At 37.4% G+C, this 23,413-nt stretch overlaps 1 protein-coding gene and 1 long non-coding RNA gene across 4 annotated transcripts in view; one reads left to right on the forward strand and one right to left on the reverse strand.

Annotated features, from left to right (window-relative positions):
- CCDC146 (coiled-coil domain containing 146) overlaps window positions 1-23,413 on the forward strand; it is a 141,296-nt gene that overhangs the window by 61,196 nt on the left and 56,687 nt on the right. The window lies entirely within an intron of this gene.
- The window catches only part of LOC147374405 (uncharacterized), a 106,528-nt gene that overhangs the window by 40,853 nt on the left and 42,262 nt on the right, over window positions 1-23,413 (reverse strand). The window contains exons 3-4 of one of the 2 annotated variants that reach the window (XR_015162734.1): window positions 11,478-11,566; window positions 9,494-9,545 (exon numbers count right to left, since the gene is read on the reverse strand). This is a non-coding gene — a long non-coding RNA (uncharacterized LOC147374405). Of the gene's footprint in view, window positions 1-9,493; window positions 9,546-11,477; window positions 11,567-23,413 lie in introns of those variants that run through there. The other variant, XR_015162731.1, reaches the window with a different exon arrangement.

Raw genomic sequence — 23,413 nt, forward strand, 5'->3', positions numbered from 1 at the left:
GACTCATTGGAAAAGACTCTGATGCTGGGAGGGATTGGGGGCAGGAGGAGAAGGGGACGACAGAGTATGAGATGGCTGGATGGTATCACTGACTCGATGGACCTGAGTCTCAGTGAACTCCGGGAGTTGGTGATAGACAGGGAGGCCTGGCGTGCTGCGATTCATGGGGTCGCAAAGAGTCGGACACGACTGAGCGACTGATCTGATCTGATATTCAGACCTGTATATTCCGAGCATAAAGATATGTATACTAGAGCATAGATAAGATGGATCCACCCATCCTATATTAACTGAGCATCCCGTATATGCAAGACACTATTCAAGGCACTTAGGCTGCAGACATCAAACATAAATCCCCTTTTCCTTCTTAGGAAGGAGTATTGAGGACTTTGCATTTTGTTCATGTTGAACTTTCAAGTTAAATCTTAAGCACTTTTAAGCTTTTCTAAATCTAACAAAAGTACAGCTTTCTGGCTCTTGCATTGGGCTTTTGTTTCATCCCTATGAACCAGGGATTTGCTTTCCAGGCACTGCTGTTGATTCTTGGGCCCTGCAAACCCCACTTAGCCAAAGGCCAGTGTTATAGTTCTACCTAAAATTTCTGGATGTGCTATGGGAACTGGCTCCTGTCCCTTCAGGACCATAGAAAATACCCAAAATAAAGGCAGAAAATTGCTTTATTAATCATTTTTTGACATTAATAGGTGGGATTCTGAGTTCTTAATTTTAAAAGATTATTGTTCACTTACCCCGGGCAGACACTGACTACCACATGAAAGAGGCTCAATCTGACTAGTAAATTTATAGCCCATGGGGGCGGAGAGTTTGGTACAGTTGTTCAAGAAGCTTTCACAAATACTGTCTCACTACATCCTCCCATCTACACAATTACTTTCTGCATGTGCAGATGAGCAGAGAAAGAGTTCAAAGAAATAAATGATTTGCCTATAGTTTCACACTTTTTAGGGACAGTGTATTAAAAAGCAGAGACATTACTTTGCCAACAAAGGTCCGTATAATCAAAGCTATGGTTTTTTCCAGTAGTCATGTATGGATGTGAGAGTTGGACCATAAAGACGTCTGAGTGCCAAAGAATTGATGCTTTTGAACTGTGGTGTTGGAGAAGACTTTTGAGAGTCCCTTGGACAGCAAAGAGATCAAACCAGGAAATCAATCCTAAATGTTCATTGGAAGGACTGATGCTGAAACTGAAGCTGAAGCTGCAATACTTTGGCCACCTGGTGCGAAGAGCCCACTCATTAGAAAAGAGCCTGATGCTGGGAGGGATTGAAGGCAGGAGGAGAAGGGGATGACAGAGGATGAGATGGTTAGATGGCATCACCAACTCAATGGACATGAGTTTGAGCAAGGTCCAGGGGATGGCGAAGGACAGGGAAGCCTGGTGTGCTTCAGTCCACGGGGTCGCAAAGAATCAGACACTACTGAACAACAACAACAAGCAACAGAGCTGGAATTTGAACCTGGTCTGACTCCAAAGTTGATGTCTTTTCTCCTGTGCCATCCTGTCATGTGGGGGGCAGGGAGATAATAGTGGAAAGGAACACTGGTACCATGTTGTGGAGAGCCTGGCACTTAAATCACTGCTTAGATAAGTGGGGACTCACTTAAAGTTTTGAGCAAAGGAATAATTTAATTAGTTAAGAAATTGAGAGAAGTTAAAACTGTAGGTGCATTGGAAAGGGAAAGATTAGGTAAGGAGAGCAGTTTCAGTTCAGTTCAGTTCAGTCGCTCAGTCGTGTCCGACTCTTCGCGACCCCATGAATCTCAGCACGCCAGGCCTCCCTGTCTATCACCAACTCCTGGAGTTCACTGAGACTCACGTCCATCGAGTCAGTGATGCCATCCAGCCATCTCATCCTCTGTCGTCCCCTTCTCCTCCTGCCCCCAATCCCTCCCAGCATCAGAGTCTTTTCCAATGAGTCAACTTTTCGCATGAGGTGGCCAAAGTACTGGAGTTTCAGCTTCAGCATCATTCCCTCCAAAGAAATCCCAGGGCTGATCTCTTTCAGAATGGACTGGTTGGATCTCCTTGTAGTCCAAGGGACTCTCAAGAGTCTTCTCCAACACCACAGTTCAAAAGCATCAATTCTTCGGCGCTCAGCCTTTTTCACAGTCCAACTCTCACATCCATACATGACCACAGGAAAAACCATAGCCTGGACTAGACGGATCTTTGTTGGCAAAGTAATGTCTCTGCTTTTGAATATGCTATCTAGGTTGGTCATAACTTTCCTTCCAAGGAGTAAGCGTCTTTCAATTTCATGGCTGCAGTCACCATCTGCAGTGATTTTGGAGCCCCCCAAAATAAAGTGTGACACTGTTTCCACTGTTTCCCCATCTATTTCCCATGAAGCAATGGGACCGGATGCCATGCAGTTTAGAGGCCATTTAAATAGTCCAAGTCATTGTTTCCCAAAGTGTGTTTTCTGGAATGTGAGTGACTAGATGTTGATAGATGTTGTGTCAAAATAGAGTTCCAGGACAGGTGGATCTGAATATTATCAGTCATTTGCTAGGGTGCATTATAGCTGGCCAAAAGCTAAATAATATATGCTGAATTTTTAAAATTATGATTGATAATGGGAAACTTTTTTTTTGATTTAGCACAATTTTTAAGAATGAATCTTCTGCTAGAAACCAGTAGGAAATGCTATTGCATATGAAAGGTGGCATGGTGGCAGAAGAGGTGGTGAAGGGGTAGCAGCTATTGTTTTGTGTGTGTGTGTTTAGTCGCTAAGTTGTGTCCAGCTCTTTGTGACCTCATGGACTGTAGCTTGTATATGTGTGTGTGTGTGTGTGTGTAGTCGCTAAGTTGTGTCCAGCTCTTTGTGACCTCATGGACTGTAGCTTGCTTCTGTCCTCCTGTCCATGGGATTTCTCAGGCAAGAATACTGGAGTGGGTTGCTATTTCCTTCTCCAGGGGATCTTCCCAACTCAGGGACAGAACCTGTGTCTCTGAGTCTCCTACATTGGCAGGCAGATTCTTTACCACTGAGCCACCTGGGAAGCAGCTATTTTTAGCAAAGAGTAATAGAAGCTACAGAATCTGATAAGGGATGAAAAATGGAAGGAGAGGAAGAGTTGAGAAAGCACATGAAATACAACTTCAATTGAAGTTAAGTAATCTTATGACAATGAGAGTCGAGAGGCAGCAGTAAATTGGGGAGAGTGTAGCAGTAATATTTCTGTTTTGAATAGAGTGACAAGACGCAAAGTAGAAATACCTAATATACAGTTGAATATCTAAGTACTACAAACAACACAGAATGGAAATGGATGTCAATTTGAAACCACAGGAACCAAAAGGATTGTAAAATATCGGAATCAGAAGAGTACAGTGTCACAAAGACCAGGGGAGAGGGTTTCAAGGAGTCAGCCATCAAATGACCAAAAACTTGAAGAGCTGACTTCCTGTCCTCAACTTGCACAAAATTCCCACCCTCTGACCTTGATTCTCCCTCTTGCTAGGAAACCATTGTGGACTTTCTCCTGCTCAGCCTGTCCTGACTCCTAGGATCATCTACTGATGATGGCAGTCAGAACCTTCTATCCCATATCCACTCTCAACATAAGACTGACACATTATGCCCACTTGTTTTTCAGATCTGAACAAATTAACACCAATATATGTTGGAATTTTAAAGTAGTAAGATATGTTTTTATAAGCCCTATGTGAAAAGTGCTTTCATCAGTCAATGCTCACAACATATTCAAACTTCTTTTCTTTTTTTTTATGCAAAGTATATTCAAAAGGGATCTGCATTTACTGTATCTGGATCAGATTCCAAAAGCACATTTTCCTTTCCCTTAATAGAGTTTATTATTAAATAAAGAAACCCTTTATGTTTCTATTTTTATCAAAAGGAGTTAAGTAAATTTAATAATTATTATTTGTAATGTTGAGATCCCTTTGTTGATATTACACCTATTAATTTAACATATTTGTAGTTTCTGACTTATTAAATGGTTCTTTAGGGAGTGTATGATTTCGTGATAAAAATTAAACTTTCACTTTTTAAACTACTTGAAATGTCAACAATAAATACTGTTTATCTTAATACTCCTTAAAGGTTCATTGTGTATCTCATGGAAAGAACTTTAAACAAAAGCCTGATTTCAGCAATCCACAGAGAGATCAAGAATTGCCTGATTTTGGTTAAAGCTAGAATAACAGTTGGTAGGTTCTTTGTTACATCTTGCAAGTACTTCACACTAGCATAGATGAAGCTATTTAGACCTGGAATCCCTCCAGCATGGACCTACCATGAAAGATCCACTATGTGGGTCCTTACAGGGGTTCTGGATCAACAGAAATATCCAAAGGTCCACTCTTTATAAGACTACAGAACATATAATCACTTGATGTACTAATAGCCTGTCTTCAATGGGGTATCCAGGGATTCTCAGATTAGAATTTTATGAAACTGGAATATTCCATGGGAGTCTTGGGATGTCCATCTGTCAATACCTTATCAACAAAAATCTCTTTACTATGTATCCCACACCAAAAGGGGATCATGAAGGATCCAAGAGATCCATGGGGTGTGGCACCTAATTTTGCTGTCATTTTTCTAAATTTCCAGAGACTTAAAAATCTTCATATAACCAATGAGGAAACAAAATATATTTTTGTATCTTGTATGAGAGATTGATCTTGAGTTTCCTTTTAATTCCTCAAATCACTGCAGATGGTGATTGCAGCCATGAAAATAAAAGATGCTTACTCCTTGGAAGGAAAGTTATGATCAACCTAGACAGCATATTAAAAAGCAGAGACATTACTTTGTCAACAAAGGCCCATTTAGTCAAGGCTATGGTTTTTCCAGTGGTCATGTATGGATGTGAGAGTTGGACTATGAAGAAAGCTGAGTGCCGAAGAATTGATGCTTTTGAACTGTGGTGTTGGAGAAGACTCTTGAGAGTCCCTTGGACTGCAAGGAGATCCAACCAGTCCATCCTAAAGGAGATCAGTCCTGGGTGTTCATTGGAAGGACTGATGCTAAGGCTGAAACTCCAATACTTTGGCCACCTGATGTGAAGAGCTGACTCATTTGAAAAGACCCTGATGCTGGGAAAGATTGAGGGCAGGAGGAGAAGGGGACAACAGAGGATGAGATGGCTGGATGGCATCACCGACTTGATGGACATGAATTTGGGTGGACTCAGGGAGTTGGTGATGAACAGGGAGGCCTGGCAATCTGAGGTTCATGGGGTCACAAAGTGTCGGACACGACTGAGTGACTGAACTGAACTGAAGAAAGAAATCATAAAAAAAATGAAATTGTGTTTTTTTGTGTGTCTTCCCATTGTTTCTCATGATTTATGATAGTTATATTTTCTAAAGTCACCACAAACACTGAATTAGCAAATACCAAACCATTGCTCCTAGGGGAAATATAGGGTTAGGTCTCTGTGAGCCTCTTTGGTCATAATATTTTTGTCAACTGATCAATATATAACCTTATTTTAAATGTTTCTGTTTAAAGACATCTTATTTAACATATACTATTAATTCATTAACACAGAATTCATGACCAAGAGAACAATAATTCATGACTGAAGGAAGCTTTTCTAACCCATGTATTTTCTCCTTAAGGTATATCACAACTTTCTTGCACTGAGGAACACTTGATAGCACCTCAGAACTATGCTCAGGGGCCATTTTAAATGGTGATAACATCAATAAACACACACACACACACACACAAATGTTGAAAAACATGGCACTTAGACCACAAAAAGAACACTTGTTTACAGTATGAGAGCTGAAACAAGACAACAGTGTTGATCTCTGAGCTTAGCTGGGGATGTACGTGCTGGGCAACTCAAACTTTTCACGGCCCTGCATGTGTCTGCAAATGGTCCCCAAGGCCCACAGGTATTATCTTGGGGTTGCAAATAAATTCTAATAAGTAAGCAAATTTGCAAACACACAGTACATGAATAATTAAGATTCACTGTATATTGTTACAAAATCCAAGGCTTTAAATTCTTGAAATGTCTATATAGCCATTTCAAGTTAAGGGTTAATTTGGTTTTATCTGTTTTATCACTTGTGTTCCTTAGGGTATTATTTGTTTTGTCTTCACTAGGTATTTAAAAATAATATATAAATATGAATTTATATAATATATAACATATTCAGTTCAGTTCAGTCGCTCAGTCGTGTCCAACTCTTTGCAACCCCATGAATCGCAGCACGCCAGGCCTCCCTGTCCATCACCAACTCCGGAGTTCACTCAAACTCATGTCCATCGAGTCAGTGATGCCATCCAGCCATCTCATCCTCTGTCATCCCCTTCTTCTCCTGCCCCCAATCCCTCCCAGCATCAGGGTCTTTTCCAATAAGTCAACTCTTTGCATGAGGTGGCCAAAGTATTGGAGTTTCAGCTTCAGCATCAATCCTTATATATGTCTCATTATATTTTACATAATTGTATATAATATCATGCAATATCATTTATATTATATAGTTATATAAATTTAAACTGAATAATAAAATTTAGCTTAGGAATTTGTTTCAGTTCATTCATAAATATAGTGTACATCTTAAACAATTAAATTATTATGGAAAAGCAAAACTATTAAACTAATTCCATGCCACTTGAATAATTTCATGTTGAATGTATATCTTTTGAATGCTTGTTCATTTTCTTCAAAACTTGTTTTTAAAAGACTCAAGTTTATCTTATGAAATACATCTCAGTATATGAATTCTCAATAAATGTTCATTTTAAGCTGATTTCCACTGTGCTAGTAACTAAAGAAAATTTATAAAATAGAGTAAATGTAGTAATTTAATAGTAAACATTTGAACACACTGATAACTTATCACCCAAGTTCTTCTAAGTAAATCTTTTTAAACATGATTCAAACTATAGCATTCTGAGATACAGTCTATCTTACTGAGTTTCTTTCTCTGCTGCTGGCTTGATGTTATCTATGATTTCAGTCATATCCTGTTGTTTGAAGTGAAAAATTTCAGAGTATAAGAAACCATTTGTTGATCATCATCAACAAATGTAAAATTGCTTGGCCCTTATTTTGCTTATTTGAAAGTGTCCACCATTATTTACCACAGCTTCCTCTGCTTGTGTATTTATTTCAATCATGTACAAATGATATGGCATGTGTTTTGATACTTTATATATATTAAAGTTCAGCTTTAACAATTGTTGCACAAGAAGATGACAAAATAGATGCATAAGTTGTGGTCAGTTATGGTATAAACATAGGCTTAAAGTAAGTTCCCATTTTTACTACCATTATCATCTTAAAAACATCATGACATGACAGAGTGTAAAGAGCCTTAGGGTGGTGGTCCAGAAACCCATGATCTTAGTGAGCAAACTCCCACTTTCTTGTCGCTTGTCCTCATCTGTAATATGAGGTCAGATTAGAGAGCTCAAGGTCCTTTTCAGGTGTAATAGTTTATGACTAAATGTTATTAATTAGAAGCCATGTAATAGCAAAGAAAGTTATAAGTGCAGATGGTCCTTTGATTAAATCATTAATTCCAATGGAAAATTATAAAGATCTACTTCATTTTAGTTATTCCTCCATTCAATGAGTCCTTATTTTCCATTTATTGAGTCGTGCTCTGTACTAACCCTGGGGATGACAAAAGTGAAAAAACAGGCCCATTTCTCACTTCGTGGAGCTTCAAGCTGCAAAGTAGTTCAAACCAGAGCCAGCCTTGGGCCAAGACAGTATGTTTGGCCTTGGAGAGGGGGTCAGTAAGCACACTAAGGTCTTTTGCACCCCTCAACTCCCTCCCTTAATGCCATGGCATTGGCCTCTCCCTTCGCTAACTCTGAAAATAGCCACTTTTAGAGTCATTCTTTTCAAATTTGACGACAAAGATTGCACAGTGTCTGTATATAATGATGGTTATGTTGGATATACACTGCTTGGCAGAGAAGAGAACTTTCTCTTTTCTTTATTAGGGTTATTTCTCTGTGTCTTAACCCATTTCCATAACTGCTACCACTCCAAAATGATCCATTTACAAAGCAGAGAAAAACAAGTGTTTGGAATGAAAGGGATTTTAAAAAGAAAACCATATTTTATACAAATGGCATGCATAGCTTCCCTAGGTCTAAATTTTACTTTAATAAGCATGTGCATGCTAAGTTGCTTCAGTAACGTCCAACCCTTTGGGACCCTATGGGCTGTAGCCCGCCAGGCTCCTCTGTCTATGGGGTTCTCCAGGCACAAATACTGGAGTGGATTGTGTTTCATGCCCTCCTCCAGGGGATCTTCCCAACCTAGGGACTGAACCTGCGTCTCTTAGGTATCCAGCATCGGCAGGTGGTTCTTTACCACTACGGCCACCTCAGAAGCCCTAATAAGCATAGGGTTTATTAATTCAATAAAGTATGGATTCTGCAGAATGCACAGAATAAAGATACAGTTGTAGCACTGAAAATATAAGCACATAGAAGGTAAACATATTAAAACTTTTTGCTTTTATATATGCTGTTTTCCCTATTTTTTCCCTCATGTTTTATCTTTGATTCTGCATTATGAAACAGTAGGGGCATGGAGGAGGAAGAAGTTGTTCTTTAGCAGCTATAAGCATGTGGACTGGGGGGTTTTATTTTTCTCTTTTCTAAGGCAAGACCCAGAAGAGGGGTTTAGCCTGACTTGGAGAATCTAGGCTGAGTTTAAGTTGCTCTTCCTCCCTGCTCCACATCTAGCTAACATCTGCTGCTTAATATGTGGCCCATATTCTCTAATTTTCCTGCTAATTCCCATCCAAACACAGAAAACAGAAATACAGTGCAGAGGAATGTAGCGGAGCCCAGAGAGATGAAGGTGGTAGGATAAAGATGACAAAGAAACAAAGAAAAGAGACTCAAGGGGGAAAGAGGGAGAGAAATTGAATTATGGTGGGGTCTGTACCAGAGTATTTTGTTTAAAGAAGATATTAAGTCCATATGTAAAGCTAATTTTATAGGATTTCTTTTCCGGAATGGGTATTGAGAGAACAAAGTTAGAGGACATGACTGCATCCAAGCAGTAGGGCATCAAAGATAAATGCTTTATCCATCATTTTGCCAGTGGTCAATTGTGTTAATATTTGCTTCAGATTGTATTACTACATTGATATAAATGAAGTTAAATAAACTTTTAGGACACAGAAGTTCTAAACAGCTTTACTTTACAAACAATGTAAATTTTTAGCCAACATACCCAATTTCCAATGTTTAAAGGAGTTTTACTGTGGAGCTATTTGCTTTCATAACAATTTAATTCACTGTGATTTCTTGAATTTTTCATATTTTAAAATACCAGTACTATAGCAAACAGAATAATAACATTATCAGGTGGAAGTTGAATATACTATTCCAGTAATTAATATAAAATATCTATAACAAACTGCATTTAGTTTATTAAATGAACTTTAATGTTAAACAACTATTTCACACTTTTCTAGTGCTGTAAAACTTCAGGAAATGACATTGCATGTTATCAAGACCAGCCGCTTCATTTTACAGATGAGCAAGGAGGTCTCAAAACAACTAAATGAAAAAAAAAAAACAACTGAATGTCCTGCCCACACCTCACCAAGGCTGCTGAAGTCTCCCAATTCCACACCATCTACTCTAAACTGATCTCTACAGTACCCTTAATTTGTAGCTAGACTATAGAAACATGCTACAAAAATAAAGTCCACCCATATTAAAATTTTCCTAGTTAAATGCTTCTGGGGTTTTAGAAAGCAATAACTTCCTTATATTTCAAAATAACTGGGAGTTACCAAATGAGCTATTCACATGTCTTGCTATATGATTCAATTTCTCTTATACTTTCATGTATATATTACATATACATATGTATGTAATCCATAATCCATCACTACAATTTTCAATTATATAAAACATAATCCATTGCTACAATTTTCCACCTGTTTTTTATGCTTGTTTGTGTTGTTTGGGTTAGAATATAAGTTCTTAGAATAATAATTTTTTTAAAACATCTTATGCCTCACCCTGCCCAGAGCTACATTCTAGAAGACATGTGAAAAAAATTTTTTTTCTCTTTTCATAGAAAAAATTTCTGATTATAAATGTAATGCTTGTTCATTATTTAAAAAAATTAGAAAATACAGAAATTCTCAGGAAGCAATAAAAATCTCAAACAACCTAACCTTATACATAAAAGAACTAGAACCTTACACCTAAAGGAACAAAACCCAAAGTTAGTAAGAGAAAAGAACTCATAAAGATGAGCATAAATAAGTTAAATAGAGACTTTAAAAATAGAAAAGGTCAAGGAAACTAATAGTTCTTTGAAAAGATAAACAAAATTGATAAACCTTTAGCCAGACTCATCAAGAAAAAAGGGGGCCCAAAACAATAAAATCAATAATGAAAAAGGAGAAGTTACAACCAACACCATGGACATACAGAGAAGCATCAGCGATTACTAAGAACAATTATATACCAATAAAGTGGACAGCCGAGAAGAAATAGATGAATTCCTATAAATGTACAATCTACCAAGACTGAAATAGGAAGAAATAGAAAATATGACCAGACCAGTTAGAAGTAATGCGATTGAATTAATAATTTAAAAACTCCCAACAGGACTTCCCTGGTGGTAGAGTGGATAAGTCTGCCTGGCAATTCAGGGAACGTGGGTTTGATCCCTGGTCCAGGAAGATTCCACGTGCCCCAGAGCAACTAAGCCAGTGCACCACAAGTACTGAGCCTGCACTCTAAGACCCACAAGCCACGACTACTGAGCCCATGTGCCGCAACTACAAAAGCCCACGCCCTGGAGCCTGTGCTCTGCAGCAAGAGAAGCCACCACAATGAGAAGCTCACCCGCTGCAACAGAGTAGCCCCCTGCTTGCTGCAACTAGAGAAAGCCTGAGGACAGCAACAAAGACTCAGTGCAACCATAAATAAATAAATAAGTTTTTTAAAAAACCTCCCGAGAAACAAAAGTCCAGGACCACTTGGCTTCACAGGTGAATTATACCAAATATTTAGAGATGATGAACACCTATCCTTCTCAAACTGTCCCTAATTATTACAGAGGAAGGAACACTTCCAACTCATTCTACAATGCCAGCATCATCCTGAAGCAAAATTCCCACAAAGATAAGAAAATTACACAAAAATCACGCAAAAAGAATTTTAGAGGCCAATATCCATAACAACACATACACACATCAATAGCAAATATAGATGCAAAAGTTCTCAACAAAATATTAGCAAACCAACTTCAACAATGTATTAAAAAGATCATATACCATGATCAAGAGAGATTTAGCTCAGGGATACAAGAATGATTCAACATCTACAAATCAATGTGCTATGCCATATTAACAAATAGAAGAATAAAAATCATATGACCATCTCAATAGATGTAGAAAAAGTATATGACAAAATTCAACATCCATTTATGATAAAACTCTCCAGAAAATGAATATAGATAAAACATACCTTAACATAATAAGGGTCACATATGATAATCCCACAGTTAACATCATATTCATGGGTGAAGAGCTGAAAGTATTTCCTCCACATGGAATCTAACAAAAAGAATGAAATGAACAAATATAACAAAACAGAAACAAACTCACAAACAGAAAACAAAGTACTGGTTATCAGTGGGGAGAAGGAAATGGGGAGGGGCAAGGTAGGGGTAGGGGTCTAAGAGGGGCCAACTGCTATGTATATAATAAATAAGCTACAAGGATATATCATAAAGCACAGGGAACATAGCCAATATCCTATCATCTTAAATGGAGCATAATCTATAAAAATTTGAATCATTATGTCGAACACTTGAAACTAACATGATACTGTAAATCAACTGTTACTATACCTCAATAAAAGAAAATATAGAAATGTATATAACATCGACATTCCCACCATTTTTTTTCTTTTTTTAAACCTTTTTTTTCTATCACTTTTTATTGTGGTAAAATATTCATAACATGGAATTCACTATTTTAATCATTTTTAAGTGTACAGTTCAGTGGCATTAAACACAGTCACATTACTATTCAACCATTACCACCATCTATATCCAGACCTTTTCATCATCTCACACTGAAACTCAGTACTCATCAAAAAATAAACCCCCCTTCTCTGCTGCCCTATTACTGGTAACCACTGTTCTACTTTCTGTTTCTATGGATATGAATATTCTAGGTGCCTCATATGAGGGGAGTCATACAATATTTGTCCATTTACATATGGCTTATCTCAGTATAATGTCTCTAAGGTCTGTTCATGGTATAGCATGTATCATAATATAGTTCCTTTTTGGCTGGATGGCATCACTGACTCGATGGACGTGAGTCTGAGTGAACTCCAGGAGTTGGTGATGGACAGGGAGGCCTGGAGTGCTGCGATTCATGGGGTCACAAAGAGTTGGATACGACTGAGCGACAGATCTGATCTGATCTGATAAATTGAAGAAAGTGGGGAACACCACTAGACCATTCAGGTATGATCTAAATCAAATCCCTTATGACTATACAGTGGAAGTGAGAAATAGATTCAAGGGATTAGATCTGATAGACAAGAGTGCCTGATGAACTATGGACAGAGGTTTGTGACATTGTACAGGAGACAGGAATCAAGACCATCCCCATGGAAAAGAAATGCAAAACAACAAAATGGCTGTCTGGGGAGGCCTTACAAATAGCTGTGAAAGAAGACAGGTGAAGGTGAAGTCACTCAGTCGTGTCTGGACTCTTTGCGACCCCGTGGACTGTAGCCTACCAGGCTCTTCCATCCACGGCATTTTCCAGGCTCTTGCTGAAGTGGGTTGCCATTTCCTTCTCCAGGAGATCTTCCCAACCCAGGGATTAAACCCAAGTTTCCCACATTGTAGGCAGATGCTTTACCATCTGAGCTACCAGGGAAGTCCCTAATGAAAAGAAGACAAGTGAAAAGCAAAGGAGAAAAGGAAAGATATTCCCATTTGAATGCAGAGTTCCAAAGAATAGCAAGGAGAGAAGAAAGCCTTCCTCAGTGATCAATGCAAAGAAATAGAGGAAAACAACAGAATGGGAAAGACTAGAGATCTCTTCAAGAAAATTAGAGATACCAAGGGAACATTTCATGCAAAGATGGGTTCAATAAACACACACACACATATATATGTATATTTGGAAAGATTATTTTAAATACCTGAAAATGTTCATAAAAGTAGCATTACACTGTACTCAACAACAAAACCCAAGAATTCTAATAAAGGACAGAAATGGTATGGACCTAACAGAAGCAGAAGATATTAAGAAGAGGTGGCAAGAATACACAGAAGAACTATACAAAAAAGATCTTCATGACCCAGATAATCACAATGGTGTGATCACTCACACTCACCTAGAGCCAGACATCCTGGAATGTGAAGTCAAGTGGGCGTAGAAAGCATCACTACAAACAAAGCTAGTGGAGGTGATGGAATTCCAGTTTAGCTATTCCAAATCCTAAAAGATGATGCTGTGAAAGTGCTGCACTCAATGTATCAGCAAATTTGGAAAACTCAGCAGTGGCCACAGGACTGGAAAAGGTCAGTGTTCATTCCAATCCCAAAGAAAGGCAATGCCAAAGAATGCTCAAACTACCACACAATTGCACTCATCTCACACGCTAGTAAAGTAATGCTCAAAATTCTCCAAGCCAGGCTTCAGCAATACGTGAACAGTGAACTTCCAGATGTTCAAGATGGATTTAGAAAAGGCAGAGGAACCAGAGATCAAATTGCCAATGTCCACTGGACAATCATTTAAGTTCCAAAAATTCTAGTGACTAATTTGGGGATAACTGGCTGATAAAAAAGATATCAGCCTGGGACATTTGTTCAAATCTTCTTTTACATTTCCCTATACACTTTTGTATAGTTTTCTGTATAGCGCTTTCACATTTCTTGTTAAATGTATTTCCATATTTTTATCTTTCCCATTGTTGTTATGAATTAGATCTCTTCTTCAATATGTTTTAAAACTTCCTAGTCTGATTAATTTGGAAGCCTATATTTTTATAAATTTATTTTATAAATGGTTTCTTTACTGCATTATAAAATTATTTTTCATGTAGGCATTTATATCAGCTGCAAGTAATGACTATTTCTCTGTCTTTGCACATCATTTTCTGTCTAAATGCATCGGTATATATTTTCTAATTTATATTTTAGATTCATACATATCACTCTTCCCCACCTTATTTCTGATTTTAACGGGAATTCTTCTAGAGTTCTATAATTAAAATATGGTGCCAGCTATTTGTTTGAAATTAGTGCTTAAGGGATAATAAATTCTCAATAGTTGGTACCAAGTCTGTAACTGTTGTCTGATTCTAGCCAACATGGCAGGAGACAGAGTAGAATAGTGAAAAGAGGATGAACCCTGAAGTCACCGTGAATTGGAACCCTTGCTTCTCTCCTTAGAACACAGACTCTCTGACGCATACCTATTTCATGGGATTATCAGAAGATTAATTGAGATAACATATTCCAGGCTCCTAGTGTACTGTTCTGGCATATATTGTTATTATGCACAACCTAAACACTGTCGTTTAGATTTTCCCACAGATTTCTTTGCAATTATAACTAATATTTTATTCATCTATATATTAATTGCATTCATCTGTTGTTCTCAAAATACACAGCACTTCTCAAAATGCTCAAAATAAGGGTATTCTCTATAAAAAATAACTACTTTGATGAAATACCAATCAATGTTGTATCTCTTTTCCTCTGTAGAATAGAATGTAGTCTCTAAGTTTGATAAGAATATCAGAACATATTCAAAGTATCTTTGTAATATGTTCTAGGAAATTTTGTTCCTTTATGCTTTCTTTTTAAACTAGTCAATATAGTATATTCTAATTCTGTGGTATAGGTCTCCAGCACCTCAGGCAGATTATTTAAACATCTGAGCCACCAGGGAAGCCCAATGTTGACTATAGGGATGATTAAATATATATTATAATTTTGATTATTACAAGATATAATTATATAGGATATCAGGGAAGCACATAATATATAATTATTATATATATATAGAAACTATAATATTACTGAAATAAATTAATGGCCTTTAAAGTATTTTAGGTCAACACTCTTCGATATCTAAATTCTGATACTTCTGATTATCAAGAAATATATATAACCCTTTAAAGAAAATTTCCAAAACTACATTAAAGTAAAGAAAATAATATAGGAGCCCCCAAGAACCCAAAACTTAGCTTCAGCAATCATCAATTCATCCCTCACTTATTTCCCGTATCACTGAACTGCTAATTACTGTAAGGCAAATTCCTAATATCAAAGCAATTTTGTTCATAAATATTTCATTATGTATCTCTAAAAGATAAAAATTCCCTTAAAATGTAACCATGATGCCATAATCATATTTCCTCAACTAAGAAAAATTACTTGATATATTAGCTATCCAGTCAGTTCATACTTCCCTGTTTTACATAATTTTTAAAGTTATCATGCAGTTATGAAACAACTGGATACATAGTTATGTTTGATTGATTTATTCTGTTTTCAGCTTTTAGGAAATGATTTTAATTTTATAATTAAGGTACTATACTGCTCTAAATCATGTCTATAAAACAAAGTATTCAAACAAGTATTGCTTCTATCACTAGCTCCTTGCCTGTTTTCTCTTCTTACAGTATAATTCTATTTTAAAGTTTATTTGTCCTTTATATTTATTAACGTGTCTCTTTATACATAGTAGAGTATCTGGATTTTAGGAAGACTTGTGCTTTTGTTATAATAGTTACTTTTATATTCATACCATTATGTAATAGCATTTCTCCCTTTTTATAATTATTTTTGACTACTGTTGTTTGGTTTCACACTATAAGTGATTTCAAATTAGCCAATATCATCTTCTTCCTCTTACCGGCCTCACAGCATCAACTTGGCACAGTGTCCTTCTATAAGTATCGCCCACCCCTACATGGTCTTTTATACCTGCCAACCTGTACTACCTTTAGTTCTCTAGATGTGTTGCACACTATCTCCAAGCTATCAGCAAGATTATGCTGCTTATTCCTGAGCTTCCCTAACTCATTTAAAAATGAGTAACAGAATAGGATTGTGATCAAATTCCTACAAAGCCTCCTAAGAGCTTTGTGACCTTGTTCAAGTTTCTCAAGCATCTTCAGTTTTATTTTTAAATTTTAGATAGGAATATTTATTTCATAGGATTATTGTGATGACGAAATAACATACATAAAGCACCTAACATAACAATCTCTCAATAAAAAATGTCAAAAAGAAGAATTATTAATTTGTACTTTTTGTATATTTTCATCAGTATTCTTGGGCTTCCCTTGTGGCTCAGCTGGTAAAGAATCTGCCTGCAGTGCAGGAGACCTGGCTTCTATCCCTGGGTTGGGAAGATCCCCTGGAGAAGGGAAAGGCTATCCAGTCCAGTATTCTGGCCTGGAGAATTCCATGAACTGTATAGTCCATGGGTCACAGAGAGTCGGACACAACTGAGCGACTTTCACTATGGTAGGGTTCCATTTCATAAATATTGATATTTATTTAATAAACTCATTTGATGATTTACCCATTTAATAAATACTTATTGAATGACTGCTATTTGCTAAGCACTCGCATGTATGTTTCCTTTCACTTACTCAGCATGTATTTGTGAGCTCCATATGAACTAGACCTTGGAAACATAGTGATGGGAAAGATGAGCATGGTCCCTAGCTTAATGGAATTTTCAGTCTTTTGTGAGTCATAAATTATGCTCTTTCAAATCCCAGGGACGGGAGCCTGGTGGGCTGCCGTCTATGGGATCGCACAGAGTCGGACACAACTGAAGCAACTTAGCAGCAGCAGCAGCAGCAGCAGCATGCTTTTTCTGAATCTATATTTTTGTCCCAAAGACCCCCCTCTTAGAATCCCTAGGGTTCCATTGCTTGACTTGCCTGGATATTATTTTCTCATTTGACTACATTACTCAGTGTTTACTTATTTGGCTCAAACCTCAACTAAAATGATAACTGCTAGGGTAAGTTGTTCAGAATTTATGTGCAACTTTCTTACAAATTATAATTTGCTATTTTGTCAAAGCTTATAATGTACAAAGCCAAAAAATAGCTGCTAGGATAATGTTTGTAGATAAGGAAAAGCTCTTTATTTTAACTGAACGTTTCCTGTTTTTCAGCCCCCTCCTCCAAAACTGAGCCAATTGACACATTTTTTTCACATTCTTCTCAGAACCTTTTTAGCTTAATTTTTTTCCATGGTGTATAAAGTTTTAATAAACTGAATAAAATATATTTCAATATCCAAATAATAAAATATCTCAATTTGAATATTTTTAAAATGTTAGTCAAAAATATCAGAATCATATTTATTTATTTATTTATTTTTCTATGGCAATATTTAGCATGTCTTTGTACATTCTGAGTTTACAATTAAGAGAAAAACAGATATGCTATCACTCCATAGGTTTATCATAAGCTCCTTGAGAACAAATAATACATGTGTGTGTGTGTGTGTGTGTGCACATGCGTGTGTATTCTGCACTCACTCAAAGAGGGAGTGTTCAAGGAATTTCTTTTGATTGTTTCATTTCTAATAATAATAGTTTATACTTGTTTCATATCTACCAAAAGCTTAATACATGCAAAGTAATATTCTAAGTACTTACATGTTTCATTAATACATTAATGACCCCATGAAGTAGGTGGCTTCAAAACTGTCATTTTCATTTGGCTTAAAGAAACCAAAAAAATATTGAATTTTACAGATAAGATTTAAATCTCTCTGTTTACTATGAAGCCTCAACTCTTAACCACTAAAGTCTACTTCCAATACACATTTTTAACACTGTGTTATTAATGACATCATTGTTGTGATATAGTTTAGCACATTGCAATTCCCCAAAGTATCTACATTTTATAAAACAGAGTTCAGAAGTATATAAGATGAAGAGATCAATTACTAATAATGGACTTCCATGAAGAAACTATAGAAAGAATTGGAGTAAGTTTTTTGCAGTAGCTTTGCATCTGTTTTTTTTTTTTTTTTTTCTTCTTTTCCAATTTGGATTCCTTTTATTTCTTTTTCTGCTCTGATTGCTGTGGCCAAAACTTCCAAAACTATGTTGAATAGTAATGGTGAAAGTGGGCACCCTTGTCCTGTTCCTGACTTTAGAGGAAATGCTTTCAATTTTTCACCATTGAGGGTAATGTTTGCTGTGGGTTTGTCATATATAGCTTTTATTATGTTGAGGTATGTTCCTTCTATTCCTGCTTTCTGGAGAGTTTTTATCATAAATGGATGTTGAATTTTGTCAAAGGCTTTCTCTGCATCTATTGAGATAATCATATGGTTTTTATTTTTCATTTTGTTAATGTGGTGTATTACATTGATTGATTTGCGGATATTGAAGAATCCTTGCATCCTTGGGATAAAGCCCACTTGGTCATGGTGTATGATCTTTTTAATATGTTGTTGGATTCTGATTGCTAGAATTTTGTTAAGGATTTTTGCATCTATGTTCATCAGTGATATTGGCCTGTAGTTTTCTTTTTTTGTGGGATCTTTGTCAGGTTTTGGTATTAGGGTGATGGTGGCCTCATAGAATGAGTTTGGAAGTTTACCTTCCTCTGCAATTTTCTGGAAGAGTTTGAGTAGGATAGGTGTTAGCTGTTCTCTAAATTTTTGGTAGAATTCAGCTGTGAAGCCATCTGGACCTGGGCTTTTTTTTATTTATTTAATCTTTTCATAAAATTATCAGAAACTAAAATGGAAAAACAGTAAGAAAATCTCAGAAATTTTAAAGCATTAAGTTTTAAACTTCCGATATAGTTATGTGTGTTTGTGTATGTGTATTAATAAAGCATGAAACAAAGCAGCATTCCAATGTTAAATGCCTACTACTACAGGTCTGTAAAGGTAACAAGTGAAACAGCCTAGGTGTTAGTACATTGTACATACATTGAAAGGGTAGGGTAGACTGGGCTCCTTTTAAAAGGGGGAAACCTCTTTTATTACTTCTGAAAGTCAGTCTCTGCTAAATGCCAATTGATTATTATAATGTTAGAATATGAATCCAGTGTCATCAAATCTAAAGTTTTTTCAAGAGAAGCTGGAAATTCAGTCTTTATGGCAAAATCTACAAGTTTTTAGATGGTACCAGCTAATTTTCTAATTTTAAAAACTGTACATACTAAAAATATCTGCAGATTTGTACTTTTGACTGCTGTGTGCCAAGTTGCTTCAGGCATGTCTGACTCTATGCAACCCTATGAACTGTAGCCCACCTGGCTCCTCTGTCCATGGGATTCTCCGACAAGAATACTGGAGTGGATTGCCATTTCCTTCTCCAGGGGATCTTCCCAACCCAGGGACGGAACCTGAGTCTCTTACGTTTCCTGAATTAGCAGGTGGAATTTTTACCCCTAGCACCATCTGGGACTGCTAGTTTGCAATATTTGGAGTAAAATACACTGCTGTGACATGGATTCAGGTGCATCTCACATATTTTAAGAGATATGGGCAGTATCTTACCTACTTTTCCTGATTAAGAAATATGTAGAAATAGTTACCAGTCCCTAAATTTTACAACCTATCAAGGATAACTGGAAATGTGGCATTTCCATGAAATGAGGCTCTTCATGTTTGCCAGCAAGCACATTAAAATATTTTGTAATCACTGACTTAGTGAACTAGAAACAGCTGTGTTTGGTGAAGTGTTTGTTAAAATCTACTTTTTAAACTTTTTTTCATGTATTTTTATTTTACTTTGCTTGGGTATCAAAGTTGGTATCAAGTGAAAAAGTTTTAAAATTATACTTGGTGACATTATATGGTTTTCTCTTCTTTTTTCAAAACTAAAAACTATGTCTTCAAATATCATAAAAAAACAGACTTCTTGGCAAACTGTGTTAATTTCTGAATATTCCACCCTTTTCTGAGGAAATCCCAGAATAGGCTGTTTTATAATTACCATGAGCAATTGCTATCCATTGGTTACCATTGAAGTTATAGTATTTCAAGAAATCTATAAAGTGACTAATTGGTTCATATAAGTACATAACAAAAGATTCTGAGGATCTAACTTTCAGTTTAAGTATAACACATTATAATACCTATTTAATTATAAAAATTCTCTTATCTTTCCCTTTAAAGAGTTTTTGTTAGGATTCAAACATTCAGGTATTGGATTGTATGCTTTATTCATGGATTTTAATATTTCTGGTACTTAAATTTGACCTAACAGTCTACAGAAGTCTGAGTAATTATGGGCTGAGCTATGCATCCTTGGAAGTAGATCAGGTTGAGTTGAGGACTTTCCCCGAGTGACAAGCTGTCAGGAGAAAATGTTTGACAGTTTTTCTATTCAAAGGCTAATATTCCATTCCAACCTGTATGGGGAGTGTGCATTCCACATACAATCAACCAATCCATAAATCTTCTACACATAATACCAGCTTATATCCTCTTAACTTTTATACACACTTGCCCACATGCACATACACATACACCACACCACACATGCACGCACACCCTTCAGGCTGTTGGTGTTCCTTCTAGATTGACTTTTTTATATTATTTCGGTGATGTCCTTTATCCTTTTGGCCCAATTCACATGTGTATATGGAGAGGACAGGTCATATATTGAGATAAAACAGCAAGTTTTAATGACTGCCCTCTATTTTCATGGTTAATTATTTTACTGATATGTGCAGCCTCTCATGCCACACCCCTATCTGCCAGATGCTGATGGATTCTTGAGGCATGTGCTTAGCACCTGCTGTGTGCTAGGTTCTTGAGACATCAGAATGATTTCCACCTTCAGAGAGCTTCCCATCTGGTGGATAGACATCTGAGCATGATTTCAACGTTAAAGATAAGCACTCTAATTGAGGAATGCGTGAGCTATAGTAACATCACGATGAAATATTTCTACTGTTCAGCAGGTTCTAGATATCTGGGCTATATCAAATGAATAAAAGAGTGAGAGATATTCTGCTTAACAGAAACATCCGTAGAACTCATAGGAATGCTTACAGCAGGTTTTAAGGATTGGCCTATATTTTCATGGTTAATAATTTTACTCATCAAAATCAAATGGCTTCTGCACACTAGAAATAAACAATCCAAAGATGAAATTGCAAAAACAACTCCACTTACAATAGAATCAAAAAGATTAAAAAACTTTGGGATAAAATAAACAAAATTTAAATGGCTTGCCCAAATATGTTGCCAAGATTTAAAGCTCCCCTACCAGGAGATTAGCAAGAATGCAACTCAAACATCCTCATATTCTGCTCCTGAGTTTCCATTTCATGGTATTAATGAGGAAGTTGCGAGCTGTCACTTCAGGTTTTTGTTCTTTTCCAAACAACACTTCTTCGGTTAGCAATGAAAAGCTTCACTGTCCATCCCAATCTGCCTGCTAGAAGGGGAAGTGGAGGACGCTGCCACAGAGCACGCTCATCTGGCACCGGGGCTTCCCAGATGCCTCTCTGGTAAATGCACTGTTATTTATGAACACCGGGAAGAGCAGTGTGGGCAAATGCATCTTCAAAACAGGAAGGTGGGCACCAAAGGTCCCAAGTTTCTTTGTTGTGGGAAGTGGCTATATCCTTTATCTGTAACCTCATAGCCCAGAGCTGGAGGAATTGGCTGCCAGCCAGGTGAGGGGGAGGTATCCTTAGCACAAAGAGGACCCTGAAAGGTGGGAGCAGCAGCAGAGAGTAGCCAGGTCCGGGGACCCAGCCAACGTGCTCCAGGCTCCCCACTTTACAGTGATGGCTCCTTGGGCTGCACTCTGTGATCTGCATAGTGAGATGAATAATTGACCATCTTTTATACATTTGAAACCCTTGTGTGAGAGATGGGTCCCAGCTCCACTTTCGATCTCTCCCTGCTTAAAGGCACTCCAGATCTGTAAAGGTGCCCTAGAGGTGGGACCCCTGCATGTAAATGAATGAAAACTGATTGGTCAGAGTCGGCAGGCAGCACAGCTCTTCCTGCCCCGCCCCCACACGGCCATTCCTGACCCCACCCCTACTCTTCTAGTTCCTGTTTTTGTGATTTTAGTCATTCGTGTTTTAACTCTGTTTCCTAACTCCATTATGTTCTGACTATCGTGTAAATACCCCTCAGGACTCTGGCCCAGTTAGCTTCTTTACTCTTAACCATTAGTTTGTCCTTTGAAGTTTGGAAAGAGGAATCTGGGTTTTAATCTGGTTCATTTCCTGCCTCCTGGGCTCACAGCCACTCCAACCTGCTATCCTCTTTTCCCACGATCTTTGGAAGTAGGGGTAAAATCATTTAAACAAAGGATAAATGATTGTTAAAATTCCAAGCAACTGCAGTTTCACTGGGACAAATGTATTTTAAAGGAATGTCACTCATTAGCATATATGTGCTTAGACATGCTTTTTATTTATTTGGCTGTGCATGTTATCTTAAAATTACTGTAACTTAACTTTAAAGTCTTACACAGAGCTAAGCCACCTGCATTACTCACCCACAATGTCCACTGCATTTGATACCTTAACTCTGGGAGGCCCTGTTTGCCACTTGTGGCCTCCCCCGCATTCCTGCGGTCGGCCACCAAAGGAGGAACAAGACAGCTGTGGGAGGCAGTACCAGAGCTCTCTGCTCATCCTGTGAGCCTTGCCAACCACACAGAAGGGAGCCGGGGAGCTGTGGGTGAGGCAGCCTGTGTTGTATGGCACTCTCTGCTCTTTGAAGTCTTGTATTGAGGCCAAGTTACCTGCTCTTGTCCTCCTTTTACACCTGCCCTCTCTGATGGGAAAGTTGGAGTGGAAGTGAATGAATGAACAAGCGTTCTGACAGCCACATCATTGGTTTTAAGATAAGCTTAAGTCAAACAGTGTGAAGAATATTACCCAGTACTTATAAGATACCAAGCTATGTGCTGGGGCTTAGAGATGAACACCCTAGGATTTCTATCATCAGGGAGTACACAGCCTAACAGGGGTGACACATTTAAACATAGGCTGATAATAGTTTACCATGTGCACAATAAGATACGCATCTAGATTTAAAGAAGCAGTAAAGAGAAAGAAGTAATCTGCCTGGAAATGAAAGTCAGCCACAGAGGCTGACTGAGATGTTTCAAAAGAAGAATAAGAATTCTCAAAGTGGACAAGAGAGAGAAATTGAAGCTAGGGCAATACAACATACAAAGACATAGTATGAGACGGTATTCATTTTCTACTGCTTTCATAACCAATTACCATAAACTTGGTGGCTTAAACCACACAAATTTATTATATTCTGTAGGCAAGATGTCCAATACGGGTCTTGATGGGCTAAAATCAAGGTGTTGATAGGACTGCATTCTTTTCTGGAAGCTCTAGGGGAGTATCTGGTTCTCTTCCTGTTCCAGCTTCTAGAAGCA

Source organism: Bos grunniens, chromosome 4 (genome assembly GCF_055505025.1).
Source record: "Bos grunniens cultivar Pamir isolate PY7600 chromosome 4, Bosgru_T2T1.0, whole genome shotgun sequence".
NCBI classification, from domain to species: domain Eukaryota; kingdom Metazoa; phylum Chordata; class Mammalia; order Artiodactyla; family Bovidae; genus Bos; species Bos grunniens.